Raw genomic sequence first — 26615 nt, 5'->3', positions numbered from 1 at the left:
CCATGACTCAGCCAATGTCAAATGGCTATCAGATCAGCCCACAGCCCCTTCCCAACCCCCCCGCCCCCCCCCCCAACCCCGAGGCAACAAATTTATCCTAATATTTTCTTGAACAAGAAAGAAATGTCTTTGGTCTGTTTCCTGAATAGAGTGAAACCCCATCTCTGTTTGTTTCTTCGCATACTACTGTACGGAAGCGACCTGCTTTAGTAGCTACGTCTGTACGTAATGATTATTCACGCAGACGATCGACCAAGGCTGGAACTGGCTTCAGCTCCTGGTGCCACCAGGCAGCCGTACTAACCACTGATCCACTGTGCCACCCGTACGATTTGGAACGATTTGTCATCATTTGCGGTGCAAGTAGCGAAACAGTTGTCAGTTTGTCAACTGGGTCGGATTATAATGTTGTCAGCGATCTGCAGCAATGTGAACGGAGATGTCGAATCGAGCTGCTGGTGGTGATGAGGCACGCTTGCAGCGTGACATGTTTACACGGGGAGATCAGCTCCCTCCCCATTCTCCACAGAGAGTCGGATACAAGTAGAGAGGATATTGAAAGTGGACGATAAAGAAAGGGTGCACGGACGTAATTCGCTTTTCGCAACTTTTCGGATTGATGCGGAATGCCGAGGAGCGAATCCTGTACGTGAGGGAAACGATGATTGGCATTTATGGGCAAGCTACACCAACACAAGGGGAGGCAATGAATAGGATCTTTCCGTCAAGGCCAACATTTCTCGCCCATGCCGAGATCAGCCTGGTGGTGAGCTGCTCTCTCGAACCGCTGCAGTCCAAGTGCTGTCGGTAGCCCCGCGATGCTGTTTGGGCGGGGATTCCCGATTTTGACCCGGTAACACCGGAGGAAACAAGGACATATTTGCAATTCAGGACAGCGAGTGCCTCGGCGCGGGGGAGAACTTGCGAATGGTGGTGTTCCCGTGGATCTGCTGCCGTCATCCTTCGAGGCTGCGTTGGCCATGGGTTTACAAGGTGCTGCCTGAGGAATTCTGGTGAATCTTGTAGATGCCGGGGGAATGAATGACCCTGCCGGGGGAATGAATGACCCTGCCGCCGCCGCTGTCCCCGATCACCGGGAGAAACCTCTCTGCAGTCGACCTGACGTGCAGTGGCTCCGGCCCGTGCCATCTGATTGGTCGTCAGCGCGACCTACGCGGCTACGTAACAGAAAACCACGGGTAAAGCACAGCGACTGCTGCAGAGTGATCTTCCGGTCTGGTTGGATATCTTGGAAGGAAGGTAGACGGTAAGGGAATAAAGGACTTTGAATATCATCAAACTGATGGAAAGGATAGTCGGCAAATATGACCTCCACCGTTGGAGTATTAATGTGCTATCGCTTCTCGGCCTTTTGGCTTGGAATATGTGTAGTTTCTGTTCTTATCAGTTTAATCGCTGATATCTCCCGAAGGTGGGTGTGTTTGTATTAAATGGATTTTTGGAGCAGGGAGATGGCTTAAGGGCTTGCTCTGTCCTCTCCATGTATCAGCCTGGTATTGCAGTGTTTCCAGGAATGGTGCACCCAACGTCTACCCAAGTTCAAAAGCAGGTGAATGCAATGTGAATCTCTTGCCTTTGCTCGTTTGCCGTGTTGATGGCAGTCAGTGATTGTTGCATCTATTGTCTTTTCAGTTGCAGGAAACTATCGTCTTTTGTTACGGGTTTTTCTGTCTTATGAACCTGCTCTGCAGTTACCTGATGAAGGTGCAGCACGCTGAAAGCCAGGACAGGGGTAACCCCAACGTGCTACAGGGAACATTCTGGAACCAGGGCCTGCCAGGAAGGTAACTTGCCAATTTGAATGAATGGATTTGACCTTGTCTGCCGTTTTGGGCTTCTGCGGTCGTTCTTGGAACGTATCCCACCGATGGTACGGCGGTGGCGGGGGGTGGGGTGACTGCTGTAATTTCAAAGAACCCCGTTGGGCTGAAACCTGGTGTTGTGGGATTTTTAACACAGTCAAATCAGGTTGTGGATCCCATGACTCAGCCAATGTCAAATGGCTATCAGATCAGCCCCCACAGCCCCTTCCCAACCCACCCGCCTCCCCCCCCACCCCGAGGCAACAAATTTATCCTAATATTTTCTTGAACAAGGAAGAAATGTCTTTAGTCTGTTTCCTGAATAGAGTGAAACCCCCATCTCTGTTTTGTTTCTTCGCAAACTACTGTACGGAAGCGACCTGCTTTAGTAGCTACGTCTGTACGTAAAGATTATTCACGCAGACGATCGCCCAAGGCTGGAACTGGCTTCAGCTCCCTGGTGCCACCAGGCAGCCGTACTAACCACTGATCCACTGTGCCACCCGTACGATTTGGAACGATTTGTCATCATTTGCGGTGCAAGTAGCGAAACAGTTGTCAGTTTGTCAACTGGGTCGGATTATAATGTTGTCAGCGATCTGCAGCAATGTGAACGGAGATGTCGAATCGAGCTGCTGGTGGTGATGAGGCGCGCTTGCAGCGTGACATGTTTACACGGGGAGATCAGCTCCCTCCCCATTCTCCACAGAGAGTCGGATACAAGTAGAGAGGATATTGAAAAGTGGACGATAAAGAAAGGGTGCACGGACGTAATTCGCTTTTCGCAACTTTTCGGATTGATGCGGAATGACGAGGAGCGAATCCTGTACGTGAGGGAAACGATGATTGGATTTTATGGGCAAGCTACACCAACACAAGGGGAGGCAATGAATAGGATCTTTCCGTCAAGGCCAAAATTTCTCGCCCATGCCGAGATCAGCCTGGTGGTGAGCTGCTCTCTCGAACCGCTGCAGTCAAGTGCTGTCGGTAGCCCCGCGATGCTGTTTGGGCGGGGATTCCCGATTTTGACCCGGTAACACCGGAGGAACAAGGACATATTTGCAATTCAGGACAGCGAGTGCCTCGGCGGGGGGAGAGAACTTGCGAATGGTGGTGTTCCCGTGGATCTGCTGCCGTCATCCTTCGAGGCTGCGTTGGCCATGGGTTTGCAAGGTGCTGCCTGAGGAATTCTGGTGAATCTTGTAGATGCCGGGGGAATGAATGACCCTGCCGCCGCCGCTGTCCCCGATCACCGGGAGAAACCTCTCTGCAGTCGACCTGACGTGCGGTGGCTCCGGCCCGTGCCATCTGATTGGTCGTCAGCGCGACCTACGCGGCTACGTAACAGATGGACAGAAAAGCACGGGGAAAGCACAGCGACTGCTGCAGAGTGATCTTCCGGTCTGGTTGGATATCTTGGAAGGAAGGTAGACGGTAAGGGAATAAAGGAACTTTGAATATCATCAAACTGATGGAAAGGATAGTCGGCAAATATGACCTCCACCGTTGGAGTATTAATGTGCTATCGCTTCTCGGCCTTTTGGCTTGGAATATGTGTAGTTTCTGTTCTTATCAGTTTAATCGCTGATATCTCCCGAAGGTGGGAGTGTTTGTATTAAAAGGATTTTTGGAGCAGGGAGATGGCTTAGGGCTTGCTCTGTCCTCTCCATGTATCAGCCTGGTATTGCAGTGTTTCCAGGAATGGTGCACCCAACGCTTACCCAAGTTCAAAAAGCAGGTGAATGCAATGTGAATCTCTTGCCTTTGCTAGTTTGCCGTGTTGATGGCAGTCAGTGATTGTTGCATCTATTGTCTTTTCAGTTGCAGGAAACTATCGTCTTTTGTTACGGGTTTTCTGTCTTATGAACCTGCTCTGCAGTTACCTGATGAAGGTGCAGCACGCTGGAAGCCAGGACAGGGGTAACCCCAACGTGCTACAGGGACCATTCTGGAACCAGGGGCCTGCCAGGAAGGTAACTTGCCAATTTTGAATGAATGGATTTGCCCTTGTCTGCCGTTTTGGGCTTCTGCGGTCGTTCTTGGAACGTATCCCACCGATGGTACGGCGGTGGCGGGGGGTGGGGTGACTGCTGTAATTTCAAAGACCCCCGTTGGGCTGAAACCTGGTGTTGTGGGATTTTTAACACAGTCAAATCAGGTTGTGGGATCCCATGACTCAGCCAATGTCAAATGGCTATCTGATCAGCCCCCACAGCCCCTTCCCAACCCCCCCGCCTCCCCCCCCACCCCGAGGCAACAAATTTATCCTAATATTTTCTTGAACAGGAAGAAATGTCTTTAGTCTGTTTCCTGAATAGAGTGAAACCCCCATCTCTGTTTGTTTCTTCGCAACTACTGTACGGAAGCGACCTGCTTTAGTAGCTACGTCTGCACGTAAAGATTATTCACGCAGACGATCGCCCAAGGCTGGAACTGGCTTCAGCTCCCTGGTGCCACCAGGCAGCCGTACTAACCACTGATCCACTGTGCCACCCGTACGATTTGGAACGATTTGTCATCATTTGCGGTGCAAGTAGCGAAACAGTTGTCAGTTTGTCAACTGGGTCGGATTTAATGTTGTCAGCGATCTGCAGCAATGTGAACGGAGATGTCGAATCGAGCTGCTGGTGGTGATGAGGCGCGCTTGCAGCGTGACATGTTTACACGGGGAGATCAGCTCCCTCCCCATTCTCCACAGAGAGTCGGATACAAGTAGAGAGGATATTGAAAGTGGACGATAAAGAAAGGGTGCACGGACGTAATTCGCTTTTCGCAACTTTTCGGATTGATGCGGAATGCCGAGGAGCGAATCCTGTACGTGAGGGAAACGATGATTGGCATTTATGGGCAAGCTACACCAACACATGGGGAGGCAATGAATAGGATCTTTCCGTCAAGGCCAACATTTCTCGCCCATGCCGAGATCAGCCTGGTGGTGAGCTGCTCTCTCGAACCGCTGCAGTCCAAGTGCTGTCGGTAGCCCCGCGATGCTGTTTGGGCGGGGATTCCCGATTTTGACCCGGTAACACCGGAGGAACAAGGACATATTTGCAATTCAGGACAGCGAGTGCCTCGGCGGGGGGAGAGAACTTGCGAATGGTGGTGTTCCCGTGGATCTGCTGCCGTCATCCTTCGAGGCTGCGTTGGCATGGGTTTGCAAGGTGCTGCCTGAGGAATTCTGGTGAATCTTGTAGATGCCGGGGGGATGAATGACCCTGCCGCCGCCGCTGTCCCCGATCACCGGGAGAAAACCTCTCTGCAGTCGACCTGACGTGCGGTGGCTCCGGCCCGTGCCATCTGATTGGTCGTCAGCGCGACCTACGCGGCTACGTAACAGATGGACAGAAAAGCACGGGGAAAGCACAGCGACTGCTGCAGAGTGATCTTCCGGTCTGGTTGGATATCTTGAAGGAAGGTAGACGGTAAGGGAATAAAGGAACTTTGAATATCATCAAACTGATGGAAAGGATAGTCGGCAAATATGACCTCCACCGTTGGAGTATTAATGTGCTATCGCTTCTCGGCCTTTTGGCTTGGAATATGTGTAGTTTCTTTTCTTATCAGTTTAATCGCTGATATCTCCCGAAGGTGGGAGTGTTTGTATTAAATGGATTTTTGGAGCAGGGAGATGGCTTAAGGGCTTGCTCTGTCCTTCCATGTATCAGCCTGGTATTGCAGTGTTTCCAGGAATGGTGCACCCAACGCTTACCCAAGTTCAAAAGCAGGTGAATGCAATGTGAATCTCTTGCCTTTGCTAGTTTGCCGTGTTGATGGCAGTCAGTGATTGTTGCATCTATTGTCTTTTCAGTTGCAGGAAACTATCGTCTTTTGTTACGGGGTTTTCTGTCTTATGAACCTGCTCTGCAGTTACCTGATGAAGGTGCAGCACGCTGAAAGCCAGGACAGGGGTAACCCAACGTGCTACAGGGAACATTCTGGAACCAGGGGCCTGCCAGGAAGGTAACTTGCCAATTTGAATGAATGGATTTGCCCTTGTCTGCCGTTTTGGGCTTCTGCGGTCGTTCTTGGAACGTATCCCACCGATGGTACGGCGGTGGCGGGGGGTGGGTGACTGCTGTAATTTCAAAGAACCCCGTTGGGCTGAACCCTGGTGTTGTGGGATTTTTAACACAGTCAAATCAGGTTGTGGGATCCCATGACTCAGCCAATGTCAAATGGCTATCAGATCAGCCCCACAGCCCCTTCCCAACCCCCCGCCCTCCCCCCCAACCCCGAGGCAACAAATTTATCCTAATATTTTCTTGAACAAGAAAGAAATGTCTTTGGTCTGTTTCCTGAATAGAGTGAAACCCCCATCTCTGTTTTGTTTCTTCGCAAACTACTGTACGGAAGCGACCTGCTTTAGTAGCTACGTCTGCACGTAAAGATTATTCACGCAGACGATCGCCAAGGCTGGAACTGGCTTCAGCTCCCTGGTGCCACCAGGCAGCCGTACTAACCACTGATCCACTGTGCCACCCGTACGATTTGGAACGATTTGTCATCATTTGCGGTGCAAGTAGCGAAACAGTTGTCAGTTTGTCAACTGGGTCGGATTATAATGTTGTCAGCGATCTGCAGCAATGTGAACGGAGATGTCGAATCGAGCTGCTGGTGGTGATGAGGCACGCTTGCAGCGTGACATGTTTACACGGGGAGATCAGCTCCCTCCCCATTCTCCACAGAGAGTCGGATACAAGTAGAGAGGATATTGAAAGTGGACGATAAAGAAAGGGTGCACGGACGTAATTCGCTTTTCGCAACTTTTCGGATTGATGCGGAATGCCGAGGAGCGAATCCTGTACGTGAGGGAAACGATGATTGGCATTTATGGGCAAGCTACACCAACACAAGGGGAGGCAATGAATAGGATCTTTCCGTCAAGGCCAACATTTCTCGCCCATGCCGAGATCAGCCTGGTGGTGAGCTGCTCTCTCGAACCGCTGCAGTCCAAGTGCTGTCGGTAGCCCCGCGATGCTGTTTGGGCGGGGATTCCCGATTTTGACCCGGTAACACCGGAGGAACAAGGACATATTTGCAATTCAGGACAGCGAGTGCCTCGGCGCGGGGGAGAACTTGCGAATGGTGGTGTTCCCGTGGATCTGCTGCCGTCATCCTTCGAGGCTGCGTTGGCCATGGGTTTACAAGGTGCTGCCTGAGGAATTCTGGTGAATCTTGTAGATGCCGGGGGAATGAATGACCCTGCCGGGGAAATGAATGACCCTGCCGCCGCCGCTGTCCCCGATCACCGGGAAACCTCTCTGCAGTCGACCTGACGTGCAGTGGCTCCGGCCCGTGCCATCTGATTGGTCGTCAGCGCGACCTTCGCGGCTACGTAACAGAAAACCACGGGTAAAGCACAGCGACTGCTGCAGAGTGATCTTACGGTCTGGTTGGATATCTTGGAAGGAAGGTAGACGGTAAGGGAATTAAGGAACTTTGAATATCATCAAACTGATGGAAAGGATAGTCGGCAAATATGACCTCCACCGTTGGAGTATTAATGTGCTATCGCTTCTCGGCCTTTTGGCTTGGAATATGTGTAGTTTCTGTTCTTATCAGTTTAATCGCTGATATCTCCCGAAGGTGGGAGTGTTTGTATTAAATGGATTTTTGGAGCAGGGAGATGGCTTAAGGGCTTGCTCTGTCCTCTCCATGTATCAGCCTGGTATTGCAGTGTTTCCAGGAATGGTGCACCCAACGTCTACCCAAGTTCAAAAGCAGGTGAATGCAATGTGAATCTCTTGCCTTTGCTCGTTTGCCGTGTTGATGGCAGTCAGTGATTGTTGCATCTATTGTCTTTTCAGTTGCAGGAAACTATCGTCTTTTGTTACGGGTTTTCTGTCTTATGAACCTGCTCTGCAGTTACCTGATGAGGTGCAGCACGCTGAAGCCAGGACAGGGGTAACCCCAACGTGCTACAGGGAACATTCTGGAACCAGGGGCCTGCCAGGAAGGTAACTTGCCAATTTGAATGAATGGATTTGACCTTGTCTGCCGTTTTGGGCTTCTGCGGTTGTTCTTGGAACGTATCCCACCGATGGTACGGCGGTGGCGGGGGGTGGGGTGACTGCTGTATTTTCAAAGAACCCCGTTGGGCTGAAACCTGGTGTTGTGGGATTTTTAACACAGTCAAATCAGGTTGTGGGATCCATGACTCAGCCAATGTCAAATGGCTATCAGATCAGCCCCCACAGCCCCTTCCCAACCCCCCGCCTCCCCCCCCACCCCGAGGCAACAAATTTATCCTAATATTTTTCTTGAACAAGGAAGAAATGTCTTTAGTCTGTTTCCTGAATAGAGTGAAACCCCATCTCTGTTTTGTTTCTTCGCAAACTACTGTACGGAAGCGACCTGCTTTAGTAGCTACGTCTGTACGTAAAGATTATTCACGCAGACGATCGCCCAAGGCTGGAACTGGCTTCAGCTCCCTGGTGCCACCAGGCAGCCGTACTAACCACTGATCCACTGTGCCACCCGTACGATTTGGAACGATTTGTCATCATTTGCGGTGCAAGTAGCGAAACAGTTGTCAGTTTGTCAACTGGGTCGGATTATAATGTTGTCAGCGATCTGCAGCAATGTGAACGGAGATGTCGAATCGAGCTGCTGGTGGTGTTGAGGCGCGCTTGCAGCGTGACATGTTTACACGGGAGATCAGCTCCCTCCCCATTCTCCACAGAGAGTCGGATACAAGTAGAGAGGATATTGAAAGTGGACGATAAAGAAAGGGTGCACGGACGTAATTCGCTTTTCGCAACTTTTCGGATTGATGCGGAATGCCGAGGAGCGAATCCTGTACGTGAGGGAAACGATGATTGGCATTTATGGGCAAGCTACACCAACACAAGGGGAGGCAATGGATAGGATCTTTCCGTCAAGGCCAACATTTCTCGCCCATGCCGAGATCAGCCTGGTGGTGAGCTGCTCTCTCGAAACGCTGCAGTCCAAGTGCTGTCGGTAGCCCCGCGATGCTGTTTGGGCGGGGATTCCCGATTTTGACCCCGGTAACACCGGAGGAACAAGGACATATTTGCAATTCAGGACAGCGAGTGCCTCGGCGGGGGGGAGAACTTGCGAATGGTGGTGTTCCCGTGGATCTGCTGCCGTCATCCTTCGAGGCTGCGTTGGCCATGGGTTTGCAAGGTGCTGCCTGAGGAATTCTGGTGAATCTTGTAGATGCCGGGGGAATGAATGACCCTGCCGCCGCCGCTGTCCACGATCACCGGGAGAAACCTCTCTGCAGTCGACCTGACGTGCGGTGGCTCCGGCCCGTGCCATCTGATTGGTCGTCAGCGCGACCTACGCGGCTACGTAACAGATGGACAGAAAAGCACGGGGAAAGCACAGCGACTGCTGCAGAGTGATCTTCCGGTCTGGTTGGATATCTTGGAAGGAAGGTAGACGGTAAGGGAATAAAGGAACTTTGAATATCATCAAACTGATGGAAAGGATAGTCGGCAAATATGACCTCCACCGTTGGAGTATTAATGTGCTATCGCTTCTCGGCCTTTTGGCTTGGAATATGTGTAGTTTCTGTTTTTATCAGTTTAATCGCTGATTTCTCCCGAAGGTGGGAGTGTTTGTATTAAATGGATTTTTGGAGCAGGGAGATGGCTTAAGGGCTTGCTCTGTCCTCTCCATGTATCAGCCTGGTATTGCAGTGTTTCCAGGAATGGTGCACCCAACGCTTACCCAAGTTCAAAAGCAGGTGAATGCAATGTGAATCTCTTGCCTTTGCTAGTTTGCCGTGTTGATGGCAGTCAGTGATTGTTGCATCTATTGTCTTTTCAGTTGCAGGAAACTATCGTCTTTTGTTACGGGTTTTCTGTCTTATGAACCTGCTCTGCAGTTACCTGATGAAGGTGCAGCACGCTGAAAGCCAGGACCGGGGTAACCCCAACGTGCTACAGGGAACATTCTGGAACCAGGGGCCTGCCAGGAAGGTAACTTGCCAATTTGAATGAATGGATTTGCCCTTGTCTGCCGTTTTGGGCTTCTGCGGTCGTTCTTGGAACGTATCCCACCGATGGTACGGCGGTGGCGGGGGGTGGGGGTGACTGCTGTAATTTCAAAGAACCCCGTTGGGCTGAACCCTGGTGTTGTGGGATTTTAACACAGTCAAATCAGGTTGTGGGATCCCATGACTCAGCCAATGTCAAATGGCTATCTGATCAGCCCCCACAGCCCCTTCCCAACCCCCCGCCTCCCCCCCACCCCGAGGCAACAAATTTATCCTAATATTTTCTTGAACAGGAAAGAAATGTCTTTGGTCTGTTTTCCTGAATAGAGTGAAACCCCCATCTCTGTTTGTTCTTCGCAAACTACTGTACGGATGCGACCTGCTTTAGTAGCTACGTCTGTACGTAAAGATTATTCACGCAGACGATCGCCCAAGGCTGGAACTGGCTTCAGCTCCCTGGTGCCACCAGGCAGCCGTACTAACCACTGATCCACTGTGCCACCCGTACGATTTGGAACGATTTGTCATCATTTGCGGTGCAAGTAGCGAAACAGTTGTCAGTTTGTCAACTGGGTCGGATTATAATGTTGTCAGCGATCTGCAGCAATGTGAACGGAGATGTCGAATCGAGCTGCTGGTGGTGATGAGGCACGCTTGCAGCGTGACATGTTTACACGGGGAGATCAGCTCCCTCCCCATTCTCCACAGAGAGTCGGATACAAGTAGAGAGGATATTGAAAGTGGACGATAAAGAAAGGGTGCACGGACGTAATTCGCTTTTCGCAACTTTTCGGATTGATGCGGAATGCCGAGGAGCGAATCCTGTACGTGAGGGAAACGATGATTGGCATTTATGGGCAAGCTACACCAACACAAGGGGAGGCAATGAATAGGATTTTCCGTCAAGGCCAACATTTCTCGCCCATGCCGAGTTCAGCCTGGTGGTGAGCTGCTCTCTCGAACCGCTGCAGTCCAAGTGCTGTCGGTAGCCCCGCGATGCTGTTTGGGCGGGGATTCCGATTTTGACCCGGTAACACCGGAGGAACAAGGACATATTTGCAATTCAGGACAGCGAGTGCCTCGGCGCGGGGGAGAACTTGCGATTGGTGGTGTTCCCGTGGATCTGCTGCCGTCATCCTTCGAGGCTGCGTTGGCCATGGGTTTACAAGGTGCTGCCTGAGGAATTCTGGTGAATCTTGTAGATGCCGGTGGAATGAATGACCCTGCCGGGGGAATGAATGACCCTGCCGCCGACGCTGTCCCCGATCACCGGAAGAAACCTCTCTGCAGTCGACCTGACGTGCGTGGCTCCGGCCCGTGCCATCTGATTGGTCGTCAGCGCGACCTACGCGGCTACGTAACAGAAAACCACGGGTAAAGCACAGCGACTGCTGCAGAGTGATCTTCCGGTCTGGTTGGATATCTTGGAAGGAAGGTAGACGGTAAGGGAATAAAGGAACTTTGAATATCATCAAACTGATGGAAAGGATAGTCGGCAAATATGACCTCCACCGTTGGAGTATTATGTGCTATCGCTTCTCGGCCTTTTGGCTTGGAATATGTGTAGTTTCTGTTCTTATCAGTTTAATCGCTGATATCTCCCGAAGGTGGGAGTGTTTGTATAAATGGATTTTTGGAGCAGGGAGATGGCTTAAGGGCTTGCTCTGTCCTCTCCATGTATCAGCCTGGTATTGCAGTGTTTCCAGGAATGGTGCACCCAACGTCTACCCAAGTTCAAAAGCAGGTGAATGCAATGTGAATCTCTTGCCTTTGCTCGTTTGCCGTGTTGATGGCAGTCAGTGATTGTTGCATCTATTGTCTTTTCAGTTGCAGGAAACTATCGTCTTTTGTTACGGGTTTTCTGTCTTATGAACCTGCTCTGCAGTTACCTGATGAAGGTGCAGCACGCTGAAAGCCAGGACAGGGGTAACCCCAACGTGCTACAGGGAACATTCTGGAACCAGGGGCCTGCCAGGAAGGTAACTTGCCAATTTGAATGAATGGATTTGACCTTGTCTGCCGTTTTGGGCTTCTGCGGTCGTTCTTGGAACGTATCCACCGATGGTACGGCGGTGGCGGGGGGGTGGGGTGACTGCTGTAATTTCAAAGAACCCCGTTGGGCTGAACCTGGTGTTGTGGGATTTTTAACACAGTCAAATCAGGTTGTGGGATCCCATGACTCAGCCAATGTCAAATGGCTATCAGATCAGCCCCCACAGCCCCTTCCCAACCCCCCCGCCTCCCCCCCCACCCCGAGGCAACAAATTTATCCTAATATTTCTTGAACAAGGAAGAAATGTCTTTAGTCTGTTTCCTGAATAGAGTGAAACCCCCATCTCTGTTTTGTTTCTTCGCAAACTACTGTACGGAAGCGACCTGCTTTAGTAGCTACGTCTGTACGTAAAGATTATTCACGCAGACGATCGCCCAAGGCTGGAACTGGCTTCAGCTCCCTGGTGCCACCAGGCAGCCGTACTAACCACTGATCCACTGTGCCACCCGTACGATTTGGAACGATTTGTCATCATTTGCGGTGCAAGTAGCGAAACAGTTGTCAGTTTGTCAACTGGGTCGGATTATAATGTTGTCAGCGATCTGCAGCAATGTGAACGGAGATGTCGAATCGAGCTGCTGGTGGTGATGAGGCGCGCTTGCAGCGTGACATGTTTACACGGGGAGATCAGCTCCCTCCCCATTCTCCACAGAGAGTCGGATACAAGTAGAGAGGATATTGAAAGTGGACGATAAAGAAAGGGTGCACGGACGTAATTCGCTTTTCGCAACTTTTCGGATGATGCGGAATGCCGAGGAGCGAATCCTGTACGTGAGGGAAACGATGATTGGCATTTATGGGCAAGCTACACCAACACAAGGGGAGGCAATGAATAGGATCTTTCCGTCAAGGCCAACATTTCTCGCCCATGCCGAGATCAGCCTGGTGGTGAGCTGCTCTCTCGAACCGCTGCAGTCCAAGTGCTGTCGGTAGCCCCGCGATGCTGTTTGGGCGGGGATTCCCGATTTTGACCCGGTAACACCGGAGGAACAAGGACATATTTGCAATTCAGGACAGCGAGTGCCTCGGCGGGGGGGGAGAACTTGCGAATGGTGGTGTTCCCGTGGATCTGCTGCCGTCATCCTTCGAGGCTGCGTTGGCCATGGGTTTGCAAGGTGCTGCCTGAGGAATTCTGGTGAATCTTGTAGATGCCGGGGGAATGAATGACCCTGCCGCCGCCGCTGTCCCCGATCACCGGGAGAAACCTCTCTGCAGTCGACCTGACGTGCGGTGGCTCCGCCCCGTGCCATCTGATTGGTCGTCAGCGCGACCTACGCGGCTACGTAACAGATGGACAGAAAAGCACGGGGAAAGCACAGCGACTGCTGCAGAGTGATCTTCCGGTCTGGTTGGATATCTTGGAAGGAAGGTAGACGGTAAGGGAATAAAGGAACTTTGAATATCATCAAACTGATGGAAAGGATAGTCGGCAAATATGACCTCCACCGTTGGAGTATTAATGTGCTATCGCTTCTCGGCCTTTTGGCTTGGAATATGTGTAGTTTCTGTTCTTATCAGTTTAATCGCTGATATCTCCCGAAGGTGGGAGTGTTTGTATTAAATGGATTTTTGGAGCAGGGAGATGGCTTAAGGGCTTGCTCTGTCCTCTCCATGTATCAGCCTGGTATTGCAGTGTTTCCAGGAATGGTGCACCCAACGCTTACCCAAGTTCAAAAGCAGGTGAATGCAATGTGAATCTCTTGCCTTTGCTAGTTTGCCGTGTTGATGGCAGTCAGTGATTGTTGCATCTATTGTCTTTTCAGTTGCAGGAAACTATCGTCTTTTGTTACGGGTTTTCTGTCTTATGAACCTGCTCTGCAGTTACCTGATGGAGGTGCAGCACGCTGAAAGCCAGGACAGGGGTAACCCCAACGTGCTACAGGGAACATTCTGGAACCAGGGGCCTGCCAGGAAGGTAACTTGCCAATTTGAATGAATGGATTTGCCCTTGTCTGCCGTTTTGGGCTTCTGCGGTCGTTCTTGGAACGTATCCCACCGTTGGTACGGCGGGGGGGGGGGGGTGGGGTGACTGCTGTAATTTCAAAGAACCCCGTTGGGCTGAACCCTGGTGTTGTGGGATTTTTTAACACAGTCAAATCAGGTTGTGGGATCCCATGACTCAGCCAATGTCAAATGGCTATCAGATCAGCCCCCACAGCCCCTTCCCAACCCCCCCGCTCCCCCCCCAACCCCGAGGCAACAAATTTATCCTAATATTTTCTTGAACAAGAAGAAATGTCTTTGGTCTGTTTCCTGAATAGAGTGAAACCCCCATCTCTGTTTGTTTCTTCGCAAACTACTGTACGGAAGCGACCTGCTTTAGTAGCTACGTCTGCACGTAAAGATTATTCACGCAGACGATCGCCAAGGCTGGAACTGGCTTCAGCTCCCTGGTGCCACCAGGCAGCCGTACTAACCACTGATCCACTGTGCCACCCGTACGATTTGGAACGATTTGTCATCATTTGCGGTGCAAGTAGCGAAACAGTTGTCAGTTTGTCAACTGGGTCGGATTATAATGTTGTCAGCGATCTGCAGCAATGTGAACGGAGATGTCGAATCGAGCTGCTGGTGGTGATGAGGCACGCTTGCAGCGTGACATGTTTACACGGGGAGATCAGCTCCCTCCCCATTCTCCACAGAGAGTCGGATACAAGTAGAGAGGATATTGAAAGTGGACGATAAAGAAAGGGTGCACGGACGTAATTCGCTTTTCGCAACTTTTCGGATTGATGCGGATGCCGAGGAGCGAATCCTGTACGTGAGGGAAACGATGATTGGCATTTATGGGCAAGCTACACCAACACAAGGGGAGGCAATGAATAGGATCTTTCCGTCAAGGCCAACATTTCTCGCCCATGCCGAGATCAGCCTGGTGGTGAGCTGCTCTCTCGAACCGCTGCAGTCCAAGTGCTGTCGGTAGCCCCGCGATGCTGTTTGGGCGGGGATTCCCGATTTTGACCCGGTAACACCGGAGGAACAAGGACATATTTGCAATTCAGGACAGCGAGTGCCTCGGCGCGGGGGAGAACTTGCGAATGGTGGTGTTCCCGTGGATCTGCTGCCGTCATCCTTCGAGGCTGCGTTGGCCATGGGTTTACAAGGTGCTGCCTGAGGAATTCTGGTGAATCTTGTAGATGCCGGGGGAATGAATGACCCTGCCGGGGAATGAATGACCCTGCCGCCGCCGCTGTCCCCGATCACCGGGAGAAACCTCTCTGCAGTCGACCTGACGTGCAGTGGCTCCGGCCCGTGCCATCTGATTGGTCGTCAGCGCGACCTACGCGGCTACGTAACAGAAAAGCACGGGGAAAGCACAGCGACTGCTGCAGAGTGATCTTCCGGTCTGGTTGGATATCTTGGAAGGAAGGTAGACGGTAAGGGAATAAAGGAACTTTGAATATCATCAAACTGATGGAAAGGTTAGTCGGCAAATATGACCTCCACCGTTGGAGTATTAATGTGCTATCGCTTCTCGGCCTTTTGGCTTGGATATGTGTAGTTTCTGTTCTTATCAGTTTAATCGCTGATATCTCCCGAAGGTGGGAGTGTTTGTATTAAATGGATTTTTGGAGCAGGGAGATGGCTTAAGGGCTTGCTCTGTCCTCTCCATGTATCAGCCTGGTATGCAGTGTTTCCAGGAATGGTGCACCCAACGTCTACCCAAGTTCAAAAGCAGGTGAATGCAATGTGAATCTCTTGCCTTTGCTCGTTTGCCGTGTTGATGGCAGTCAGTGATTGTTGCATCTATTGTCTTTTCAGTTGCAGGAAACTATCGTCTTTTGTTACGGGTTTTCTGTCTTATGAACCTGCTCTGCAGTTACCTGATGAAGGTGCAGCACGCTGAAAGCCAGGACAGGGGTAACCCCAACGTGCTACAGGGAACATTCTGGAACCAGGGCCTGCCAGGAAGGTAACTTGCCAATTTGAATGAATGGATTTGCCCTTGTCTGCCGTTTTGGGCTTCTGCGGTCGTTCTTGGAACGTATCCCACCGATGGTACGGCGGTGGCGGGGGGGTGGGGTGACTGCTGTAATTTCAAAGAACCCCGTTGGGCTGAAACCTGGTGTTGTGGGATTTTTAACACAGTCAAATCAGGTTGTGGGATCCCATGTCTCAGCCAATGTCAAATGGCTATCAGATCAGCCCCACACAGCCCCTTCCCCCCCCCGCCACCCCCCCCACCCCGAGGCAACAAATTTATCCTAATATTTTCTTGAACAAGGAAGAAATGTCTTTAGTCTGTTTCCTGAATAGAGTGAAACCCCCATCTCTGTTTTGTTTCTTCGCAAACTACTGTACGGAAGCGACCTGCTTTAGTAGCTACGTCTGTACGTAAAGATTATTCACGCAGACGATCGCCAAGGCTGGAACTGGCTTCAGCTCCCTGGTGCCACCAGGCAGCCGTACTACCACTGATCCACTGTGCCACCCGTACGATTTGGAACGATTTGTCATCATTTGCGGGGCAAGTAGCGAAACAGTTGTCAGTTGTCAACTGGGTCGGATTATAATGTTGTCAGCGATCTGCAGCAATGTGAACGGAGATGTCGAATCGAGCTGCTGGTGGTGATGAGGCGCGCTTGCAGCGTGACATGTTTACACGGGGAGATCAGCTCCCTCCCCATTCTCCACAGAGAGTCGGATACAAGTAGAGAGGATATTGAAAGTGGACGATAAAGAAAGGGTGCACGGACGTAATTCGCTTTTCGCAACTTTTCGGATTGATGCGGAATGCCGAGGAGCGAATCCTGTACGTGAGGGAAACGATGATTGGCATTTATGGGCAAGCTACACCAACACAAGGGGAGGCAATGAATAGGATCTTTCCGTCAAGGCCAACATTTCTCGCCCATGCCGAGATCAGCCTGGTGGTGAGCTGCTCTCTCGAACCGCTGCAGTCCAAGTGCTGTCGGTAGCCCGCGATGCTGTTTGGGCGGGGATTCCCGATTTTGACCCGGTAACACCGGAGGAACAAGGACATATTTGCAATTCAGGACAGCGAGTGCCTCGGCGGGGGGGGGGGGAGAACTTGCGAATGGTGGTGTTCCCGTGGATCTGCTGCCGTCATCCTTCGAGGCTGCGTTGGCCATGGGTTTGCAAGGTGCTGCCTGAGGAATTCTGGTGAATCTTGTAGATGCCGGGGGAATGAATGACCCTGCCGCCGCCGCTGTCCCCGATCACCGGGAGAAACCTCTCTGCAGTCGACCTGACGTGCGGTGGCTCCGGCCCGTGCCATCTGATTGGTCGTCAGCGCGACCTACGCGGCTACGTAACAGATGGACAGAAAAGCACGGGGAAAGCACAGCGACTGCTGCAGAGTGATCTTCCGGTCTGGTTGGATATCTTGGAAGGAAGGTAGACGGTAAGGGAATAAAGGAACTTTGAATATCATCAAACTGATGGAAAGGATAGTCGGCAAATATGACCTCCACCGTTGGAGTATTAATGTGCTATCGCTTCTCGGCCTTTGGCTTGGAATATGTGTAGTTTCTGTTCTTATCAGTTTAATCGCTGATATCTCCCGAAGGTGGGAGTGTTTGTATTAAATGGATTTTTGGAGCAGGGAGATGGCTTAAGGGCTTGCTCTGTCCTCTCCATGTATCAGCCTGGTATTGCAGTGTTTCCAGGAATGGTGCACCCAACGCTTACCCAAGTTCAAAAGCAGGTGAATGCAATGTGAATCTCTTGCCTTTGCTAGTTTGCCGTGTTGATGGCAGTCAGTGATTGTTGCATCTATTGTCTTTTCAGTTGCAGGAAACTATCGTCTTTTGTTACGGGTTTTCTGTCTTATGAACCTGCTCTGCAGTTACCTGATGAAGGTGCAGCACGCTGAAAGCCAGGACAGGGGTAACCCCAACGTGCTACAGGGAACATTCTGGAACCAGGGGCCTGCCAGGAAGGTAACTTGCCAATTTGAATGAATGGATTTGCCCTTGTCTGCCGTTTGGGCTTCTGCGGTCGTTCTTGGAACGTATCCCACCGATGGTACGGCGGTGGCGGGGGGTGGGGTGACTGCTGTAATTTCAAAGAACCCCGTTGGGCTGAAACCTGGTGTTGTGGGATTTTTAACACAGTCAAATCAGGTTGTGGGATCCCATGACTCAGCCAATGTCAAATGGCTATCAGATCAGCCCCCACAGCCCCTTCCCAACCCCCCGCCTCCCCCCCCACCCCGAGGCAACAAATTTATCCTAATATTTTCTTGAACAAGGAAGAAATGTCTTTAGTCTGTTTCCTGAATAGAGTGAAACCCCATCTCTGTTTGTTTCTTCGCAAACTACTGTACGGAAGCGACCTGCTTTAGTAGCTACGTCTGTACGTAAAGATTATTCACGCAGACGATCGCCCAAGGCTGGAACTGGCTTCAGCTCCCTGGTGCCACCAGGCAGCCGTACTAACCACTGATCCACTGTGCCACCCGTACGATTTGGAACGATTTGTCATCATTTGCGGTGCAAGTAGCGAAACAGTTGTCAGTTTGTCAACTGGGTCGGATTATAATGTTGTCAGCGATCTGCAGCAATGTGAACGGAGATGTCGAATCGAGCTGCTGGTGGTGATGAGGCGCGCTTGCAGCGTGACATGTTTACACGGGGAGATCAGCTCCCTCCCCATTCTCCACAGAGAGTCGGATACAAGTAGAGAGGATATTGAAAGTGGACGATAAAGAAAGGGTGCACGGACGTAATTCGCTTTTCGCAACTTTTCGGATTGATGCGGAATGCCGAGGAGCGAATCCTGTACGTGAGGGAAACGATGATTGGCATTTATGGGCAAGCTACACCAACACAAGGGGAGGCAATGAATAGGATCTTTCCGTCAAGGCCAACATTTCTCGCCCATGCCGAGATCAGCCTGGTGGGTGAGCTGCTCTCTCGAACCGCTGCAGTCCAAGTGCTGTCGGTAGCCCCGCGATGCTGTTTGGGCGGGGATTCCCGATTTTGACCCGGTAACACCGGAGGAACAAGGACATATTTGCAATTCAGGACAGCGAGTGCCTCGGCGGGGGGGAGAACTTGCGAATGGTGGTGTTCCCGTGGATCTGCTGCCGTCATCCTTCGAGGCTGCGTTGGCCATGGGTTTGCAAGGTGCTGCCTGAGGAATTCTGGTGAATCTTGTAGATGCCGGGGGAATGAATGACCCTGCCGCCGCCGCTGTCCCCGATCACCGGGAGAAACCTCTCTGCAGTCGACCTGACGTGCGGTGGCTCCGGCCCGTGCCATCTGATTGGTCGTCAGCGCGACCTACGCGGCTACGTAACAGAAAAGCACGGGGAAAGCACAGCGACTGCTGCAGAGTGATCTTCCGGTCTGGTTGGATATCTTGGAAGGAAGGTAGACGGTAAGGGAATAAAGGAACTTTGAATATCATCAAACTGATGGAAAGGATAGTCGGCAAATATGACCTCCACCGTTGGAGTATTAATGTGCTATCGCTTCTCGGCCTTTTGGCTTGGAATATGTGTAGTTTCTGTTCTTATCAGTTTAATCGCTGATATCTCCCGAAGGTGGGAGTGTTTGTATTAAATGGATTTTTGGAGCAGGGAGATGGCTTAAGGGCTTGCTCTGTCCTCTCCATGTATCAGCCTGGTATTGCAGTGTTTCCAGGAATGGTGCACCCAACGCTTACCCAAGTTCAAAAGCAGGTGAATGCAATGTGAATCTCTTGCCTTTGCTAGTTTGCCGTGTTGATGGCAGTCAGTGATTGTTGCATCTATTGTCTTTTCAGTTGCAGGAAACTATCGTCTTTTGTTACGGGTTTTCTGTCTTATGAACCTGCTCTGCAGTTACCTGATGAAGGTGCAGCACGCTGAAAGCCAGGACAGGGGTAACCCCAACGTGCTACAGGGAACATTCTGGAACCAGGGGCCTGCCAGGAAGGTAACTTGCCAATTTGAATGAATGGATTTGCCCTTGTCTGCCGTTTTGGGCTTCTGCGGTCGTTCTTGGAACGTATCCCACCGATGGTACGGCGGTGGCGGGGGGTGGGGTGACTGCTGTAATTTCAAAGAACCCCGTTGGGCTGAAACCTGGTGTTGTGGGATTTTTAACACAGTCAAATCAGGTTGTGGGATCCCATGACTCAGCCAATGTCAAATGGCTATCAGATCAGCCCCCACAGCCCCTTCCCAACCCCCCCCCCCCCCCACCCCCGAGGCAACAAATTTATCCTAATATTTTCTTGAACAAGGAAGAAATGTCTTTAGTCTGTTTCCTGAATAGAGTGAAACCCCCATCTCTGTTTGTTTCTTCGCAAACTACTGTACGGAAGCGACCTGCTTTAGTAGCTACGTCTGTACGTAAAGATTATTCACGCAGACGATCGCCCAAGGCTGGAACTGGCTTCAGCTCCTGGTGCCACCAGGCAGCCGTACTAACCACTGATCCACTGTGCCACCCGTACGATTTGGAACGATTTGTCATCATTTGCGGTGCAAGTAGCGAAACAGTTGTCAGTTTGTCAACTGGGTCGGATTATAATGTTGTCAGCGATCTGCAGCAATGTGAACGGAGATGTCGAATCGAGCTGCTGGTGGTGATGAGGCGCGCTTGCAGCGTGACATGTTTACACGGGGAGATCAGCTCCCTCCCCATTCTCCACAGAGAGTCGGATACAAGTAGAGAGGATATTGAAAGTGGACGATAAAGAAAGGGTGCACGGACGTAATTCGCTTTTCGCAACTTTTCGGATTGATGCGGAATGCCGAGGAGCGAATCCTGTACGTGAGGGAAACGATGATTGGCATTTATGGGCAAGCTACACCAACACAAGGGGAGGCAATGAATAGGATCTTTCCGTCAAGGCCAACATTTCTCGCCATGCCGAGATCAGCCTGGTGGTGAGCTGCTCTCTCGAACCGCTGCAGTCCAAGTGCTGTCGGTAGCCCCGCGATGCTGTTTGGGCGGGGATTCCGATTTTGACCCGGTAACACCGGAGGAACAAGGACATATTTGCAATTCAGGACAGCGAGTGCCTCGGCGGGGGGGAGAACTTGCGAATGGTGGTGTTCCCGTGGATCTGCTGCCGTCATCCTTCGAGGCTGCGTTGGCCATGGGTTTGCAAGGTGCTGCCTGAGGAATTCTGGTGAATCTTGTAGATGCCGGGGGAATGAATGACCCTGCCGCCGCCGCTGTCCCGATCACCGGGAGAAACCTCTCTGCAGTCGACCTGACGTGCGGTGGCTCCGGCCCGTGCCATCTGATTGGTCGTCAGCGCGACCTACGCGGCTACGTAACAGATGGACAGAAAAGCACGGGGAAAGCACAGCGACTGCTGCAGAGTGATCTTCCGGTCTGGTTGGATATCTTGGAAGGAAGGTAGACGGTAAGGGAATAAAGGAACTTTGAATATCATCAAACTGATGGAAAGGATAGTCGGCAAATATGACCTCCACCGTTGGAGTATTAATGTGCTATCGCTTCTCGGCCTTTTGGCTTGGAATATGTGTAGTTTCTGTTCTTATCAGTCTAATCGCTGATATCTCCCGAAGGTGGGAGTGTTTGTATTAAATGGATTTTTGGAGCAGGGAGATGGCTTAAGGGCTTGCTCTGTCCTCTCCATGTATCAGCCTGGTATTGCAGTGTTTCCAGGAATGGTGCACCCAACGCTTACCCAAGTTCAAAAGCAGGTGAATGCAATGTGAATCTCTTGCCTTTGCTAGTTTGCCGTGTTGATGGCAGTCAGTGATTGTTGCATCTATTGTCTTTTCAGTTGCAGGAAACTATCGTCTTTTGTTACGGGTTTTCTGTCTTATGAACCTGCTCTGCAGTTACCTGATGAAGGTGCAGCACGCTGAAAGCCAGGACAGGGGTAACCCCAACGTGCTACAGGGAACATTCTGGAACCAGGGGCCTGCCAGGAAGGTAACTTGCCAATTTGAATGAATGGATTTGCCCTTGTCTGCCGTTTTGGGCTTCTGCGGTCGTTCTTGGAACGTATCCCACCGATGGTACGGCGGTGGCGGGGGGTGGGGTGACTGCTGTAATTTCAAAGAACCCCGTTGGGCTGAAACCTGGTGTTGTGGGATTTTTAACACAGTCAAATCAGGTTGTGGGATCCATGACTCAGCCAATGTCAAATGGCTATCAGATCAGCCCCACAGCCCCTTCCCAACCCCCCGCCTCCCCCCCCACCCCGAGGCAACAAATTTATCCTAATATTTTCTTGAACAAGGAAGAAATGTCTTTAGTCTGTTTCCTGAATAGAGTGAAACCCCATCTCTGTTTGTTTCTTCGCAAACTACTGTACGGAAGCGACCTGCTTTAGTAGCTACGTCTGTACGTAAAGATTATTCACGCAGACGATCGCCCAAGGCTGGAACTGGCTTCAGCTCCCTGGTGCCACCAGGCAGCCGTACTAACCACTGATCCACTGTGCCACCCGTACGATTTGGAACGATTTGTCATCATTTGCGGTGCAAGTAGCGAAACAGTTGTCAGTTTGTCAACTGGGTCGGATTATAATGTTGTCAGCGATCTGCAGCAATGTGAACGGAGATGTCGAATCGAGCTGCTGGTGGTGATGAGGCGCGCTTGCAGCGTGACATGTTTACACGGGGAGATCAGCTCCCTCCCCATTCTCCACAGAGAGTCGGATACAAGTAGAGAGGATATTGAAAGTGGACGATAAAGAAAGGGTGCACGGACGTAATTCGCTTTTCGCAACTTTTCGGATTGATGCGGAATGCCGAGGAGCGAATCCTGTACGTGAGGGAAACGATGATTGGCATTTATGGGCAAGCTACACCAACACAAGGGGAGGCAATGAATAGGATCTTTCCGTCAAGGCCAACATTTCTCGCCCATGCCGAGATCAGCCTGGTGGTGAGCTGCTCTCTCGAACCGCTGCAGTCCAAGTGCTGTCGGTAGCCCCGCGATGCTGTTTGGGCGGGGATTCCCGATTTTGACCCGGTAACACCGGAGGAACAAGGACATATTTGCAATTCAGGACAGCGAGTGCCTCGGCGGGGGGGGAGAACTTGCGAATGGTGGTGTTCCCGTGGATCTGCTGCCGTCATCCTTCGAGGCTGCGTTGGCCATGGGTTTGCAAGGTGCTGCCTGAGGAATTCTGGTGAATCTTGTAGATGCCGGGGGAATGAATGACCCTGCCGCCGCCGCTGTCCCCGATCACCGGGAGAAACCTCTCTGCAGTCGACCTGACGTGCGGTGGCTCCGGCCCGTGCCATCTGATTGGTCGTCAGCGCGACCTACGCGGCTACGTAACAGATGACAGAAAAGCACGGGGAAAGCACAGCGACTGCTGCAGAGTGATCTTCCGGTCTGGTTGGATATCTTGGAAGGAAGGTAGACGGTAAGGGAATAAAGGAACTTTGAATATCATCAAACTGATGGAAAGGATAGTCGGCAAATATGACCTCCACCGTTGGAGTATTAATGTGCTATCGCTTCTCGGCCTTTTGGCTTGGAATATGTGTAGTTTCTGTTCTTATCAGTTTAATCGCTGATATCTCCCGAAGGTGGGAGTGTTTGTATTAAATGGATTTTTGGAGCAGGGAGATGGCTTAAGGGCTTGCTCTGTCCTCTCCATGTATCAGCCTGGTATTGCAGTGTTTCCAGGAATGGTGCACCCAACGCTTACCCAAGTTCAAAAGCAGGTGAATGCAATGTGAATCTCTTGCCTTTGCTAGTTTGCCGTGTTGATGGCAGTCAGTGATTGTTGCATCTATTGTCTTTTCAGTTGCAGGAAACTATCGTCTTTTGTTACGGGTTTTCTGTCTTATGAACCTGCTCTGCAGTTACCTGATGAAGGTGCAGCACGCTGAAAGCCAGGACAGGGGTAACCCCAACGTGCTACAGGGAACATTCTGGAACCAGGGGCCTGCCAGGAAGGTAACTTGCCAATTTGAATGAATGGATTTGCCCTTGTCTGCCGTTTTGGGCTTCTGCGGTCGTTCTTGGAACGTATCCCACCGATGGTACGGCGGTGGCGGGGGGTGGGGTGACTGCTGTAATTTCAAAGAACCCCGTTGGGCTGAAACCTGGTGTTGTGGGATTTTTAACACAGTCAAATCAGGTTGTGGGATCCCATGACTCAGCCAATGTCAAATGGCTATCAGATCAGCCCCCACAGCCCCTTCCCAACCCCCTCCCCCCCCCACCCCCGAGGCAACAAATTTATCCTAATATTTTCTTGAACAAGAAAGAAATGTCTTTAGTCTGTTTCCTGAATAGAGTGAAACCCCCATCTCTGTTTGTTTCTTCGCAAACTACTGTACGGAAGCGACCTGCTTTAGTAGCTACGTCTGTACGTAAAGATTATTCACGCAGACGATCGCCAAGGCTGGAACTGGCTTCAGCTCCCTGGTGCCACCAGGCAGCCGTACTAACCACTGATCCACTGTGCCACCCGTACGATTTGGAACGATTTGTCATCATTTGCGGTGCAAGTAGCGAAACAGTTGTCAGTTTGTCAACTGGGTCGGATTATAATGTTGTCAGCGATCTGCAGCAATGTGAACGGAGATGTCGAATCGAGCTGCTGGTGGTGATGAGGCGCGCTTGCAGCGTGACATGTTTACACGGGGAGATCAGCTCCCTCCCCATTCTCCACAGAGAGTCGGATACAAGTAGAGAGGATATTGAAAGTGGACGATAAAGAAAGGGTGCACGGACGTAATTCGCTTTTCGCAACTTTTCGGATTGATGCGGAATGCCGAGGAGCGAATCCTGTACGTGAGGGAAACGATGATTGGCATTTATGGGCAAGCTACACCAACACAAGGGGAGGCAATGAATAGGATCTTTCCGTCAAGGCCAACATTTCTCGCCCATGCCGAGATCAGCCTGGTGGTGAGCTGCTCTCTCGAACCGCTGCAGTCCAAGTGCTGTCGGTAGCCCGCGATGCTGTTTGGGCGGGGATTCCCGATTTTGACCCGGTAACACCGGAGGAACAAGGACATATTTGCAATTCAGGACAGCGAGTGCCTCGGCGGGGGGGGGAGAACTTGCGAATGGTGGTGTTCCCGTGGATCTGCTGCCGTCATCCTTCGAGGCTGCGTTGGCCATGGGTTTGCAAGGTGCTGCCTGAGGAATTCTGGTGAATCTTGTAGATGCCGGGGGAATGAATGACCCTGCCGCCGCCGCTGTCCCCGATCACCGGGAGAAACCTCTCTGCAGTCGACCTGACGTGCGGTGGCTCCGGCCCGTGCCATCTGATTGGTCGTCAGCGCGACCTACGCGGCTACGTAACAGATGGACAGAAAAGCACGGGGGAAAGCACAGCGACTGCTGCAGAGTGATCTTCCGGTCTGGTTGGATATCTTGGAAGGAAGGTAGACGGTAAGGGAATAAAGGAACTTTGAATATCATCAAACTGATGGAAAGGATAGTCGGCAAATATGACCTCCACCGTTGGAGTATTAATGTGCTATCGCTTCTCGGCCTTTTGGCTTGGAATATGTGTAGTTTCTGTTCTTATCAGTTTAATCGCTGATATCTCCCGAAGGTGGGAGTGTGTGTATTAAATGGATTTTTGGAGCAGGGAGATGGCTTAAGGGCTTGCTCTGTCCTCTCCATGTATCAGCCTGGTATTGCAGTGTTTCCAGGAATGGTGCACCCAACGCCTACCCAAGTTCAAAAGCAGGTGAATGCAATGTGAATCTCTTGCCTTTGCTAGTTTGCCGTGTTGATGGCAGTCAGTGATTGTTGCATCTATTGTCTTTTCAGTTGCAGGAAACTATCGTCTTTTGTTACGGGTTTTCTGTCTTATGAACCTGCTCTGCAGTTACCTGATGAAGGTGCAGCACGCTGAAAGCCAGGACAGGGGTAACCCCAACGTGCTACAGGGAACATTCTGGAACCAGGGGCCTGCCAGGAAGGTAACTTGCCAATTTGAATGAATGGATTTGCCCTTGTCTGCCGTTTTGGGCTTCTGCGGTCGTTCTTGGAACGTATCCCACCGATGGTACGGCGGTGGCGGGGGGTGGGGTGACTGCTGTAATTTCAAAGAACCCCGTTGGGCTGAAACCTGGTGTTGTGGGATTTTTAACACAGTCAAATCAGGTTGTGGGATCCCATGACTCAGCCAATGTCAAATGGCTATCAGATCAGCCCCCACAGCCCCTTCCCAACCCCCCCCCCCCCCCGCCCCCGAGGCAACAAATTTATCCTAATATTTTCTTGAACAAGAAAGAAATGTCTTTAGTCTGTTTCCTGAATAGAGTGAAACCCCCATCTCTGTTTGTTTCTTCGCAAACTACTGTACGGAAGCGACCTGCTTTAGTAGCTACGTCTGTACGTAAAGATTATTTACGCAGACGATCGCCCAAGGCTGGAACTGGCTTCAGCTCCCTGGTGCCACCAGGCAGCCGTACTAACCACTGATCCACTGTGCCACCCGTACGATTTGGAACGATTTGTCATCATTTGCGGTGCAAGTAGCGAAACAGTTGTCAGTTTGTCAACTGGGTCGGATTATAATGTTGTCAGCGATCTGCAGCAATGTGAACGGAGATGTCGAATCGAGCTGTGGTGGTGATGAGGCGCGCTTGCAGCGTGACATGTTTACACGGGGAGATCAGCTCCCTCCCCATTCTCCACAGAGAGTCGGATACAAGTAGAGAGGATATTGAAAGTGGACGATAAAGAAAGGGTGCACGGACGTAATTCGCTTTTCGCAACTTTTCGGATTGATGCGGAATGCCGAGGAGCGAATCCTGTACGTGAGGGAAACGATGATTGGCATTTATGGGCAAGCTACACCAACACAAGGGGAGGCAATGAATAGGATCTTTCCGTCAAGGCCAACATTTCTC

At 51.3% G+C, this 26615-nt stretch overlaps 13 non-coding genes across 13 annotated transcripts; all 13 read left to right on the top strand.

Moving 5' to 3' along the window:
- The first annotated feature begins 1356 nt into the window (after window positions 1-1356).
- LOC132810112 (U2 spliceosomal RNA) lies at window positions 1357-1548 on the top strand. Its single transcript, XR_009642719.1, has one exon. It is a non-coding gene; the product is annotated as a U2 spliceosomal RNA (small nuclear RNA).
- A 1799-nt stretch (window positions 1549-3347) lies between these two features.
- LOC132810115 (U2 spliceosomal RNA) lies at window positions 3348-3538 on the top strand. Its single transcript, XR_009642722.1, has one exon. It is a non-coding gene; the product is annotated as a U2 spliceosomal RNA (small nuclear RNA).
- A 1797-nt stretch (window positions 3539-5335) lies between these two features.
- On the top strand, window positions 5336-5526 carry LOC132810073 (U2 spliceosomal RNA). Its single transcript, XR_009642684.1, has one exon. It is a non-coding gene; the product is annotated as a U2 spliceosomal RNA (small nuclear RNA).
- Window positions 5527-7333: 1807 nt separating this feature from the next.
- Window positions 7334-7525, top strand: LOC132810084 (U2 spliceosomal RNA). The gene has a single exon (XR_009642694.1). It is a non-coding gene; the product is annotated as a U2 spliceosomal RNA (small nuclear RNA).
- Window positions 7526-9320: 1795 nt separating this feature from the next.
- Window positions 9321-9512, top strand: LOC132810127 (U2 spliceosomal RNA). Its single transcript, XR_009642733.1, has one exon. It is a non-coding gene; the product is annotated as a U2 spliceosomal RNA (small nuclear RNA).
- Window positions 9513-11317: 1805 nt separating this feature from the next.
- Window positions 11318-11508, top strand: LOC132810102 (U2 spliceosomal RNA). Its single transcript, XR_009642710.1, has one exon. It is a non-coding gene; the product is annotated as a U2 spliceosomal RNA (small nuclear RNA).
- A 1797-nt stretch (window positions 11509-13305) lies between these two features.
- On the top strand, window positions 13306-13497 carry LOC132810083 (U2 spliceosomal RNA). Its single transcript, XR_009642693.1, has one exon. It is a non-coding gene; the product is annotated as a U2 spliceosomal RNA (small nuclear RNA).
- A 1809-nt stretch (window positions 13498-15306) lies between these two features.
- LOC132810125 (U2 spliceosomal RNA) lies at window positions 15307-15496 on the top strand. Its single transcript, XR_009642731.1, has one exon. It is a non-coding gene; the product is annotated as a U2 spliceosomal RNA (small nuclear RNA).
- A 1798-nt stretch (window positions 15497-17294) lies between these two features.
- On the top strand, window positions 17295-17485 carry LOC132810117 (U2 spliceosomal RNA). Its single transcript, XR_009642724.1, has one exon. It is a non-coding gene; the product is annotated as a U2 spliceosomal RNA (small nuclear RNA).
- A 1788-nt stretch (window positions 17486-19273) lies between these two features.
- On the top strand, window positions 19274-19465 carry LOC132810082 (U2 spliceosomal RNA). The gene has a single exon (XR_009642692.1). It is a non-coding gene; the product is annotated as a U2 spliceosomal RNA (small nuclear RNA).
- Window positions 19466-21256: 1791 nt separating this feature from the next.
- LOC132810108 (U2 spliceosomal RNA) lies at window positions 21257-21448 on the top strand. The gene has a single exon (XR_009642716.1). It is a non-coding gene; the product is annotated as a U2 spliceosomal RNA (small nuclear RNA).
- A 1794-nt stretch (window positions 21449-23242) lies between these two features.
- LOC132810081 (U2 spliceosomal RNA) lies at window positions 23243-23434 on the top strand. Its single transcript, XR_009642691.1, has one exon. It is a non-coding gene; the product is annotated as a U2 spliceosomal RNA (small nuclear RNA).
- A 1796-nt stretch (window positions 23435-25230) lies between these two features.
- On the top strand, window positions 25231-25422 carry LOC132810096 (U2 spliceosomal RNA). The gene has a single exon (XR_009642705.1). It is a non-coding gene; the product is annotated as a U2 spliceosomal RNA (small nuclear RNA).
- Window positions 25423-26615: the final 1193 nt, after the last annotated feature.

Source organism: Hemiscyllium ocellatum, unplaced genomic scaffold, assembly GCF_020745735.1.
Source record: "Hemiscyllium ocellatum isolate sHemOce1 unplaced genomic scaffold, sHemOce1.pat.X.cur. scaffold_1522_pat_ctg1, whole genome shotgun sequence".
Classification (NCBI taxonomy): domain Eukaryota; kingdom Metazoa; phylum Chordata; class Chondrichthyes; order Orectolobiformes; family Hemiscylliidae; genus Hemiscyllium; species Hemiscyllium ocellatum.
The sequence above is the reverse complement of the archived record's forward strand: the minus strand, read 5'-3'. Positions and strand labels throughout refer to the sequence as shown.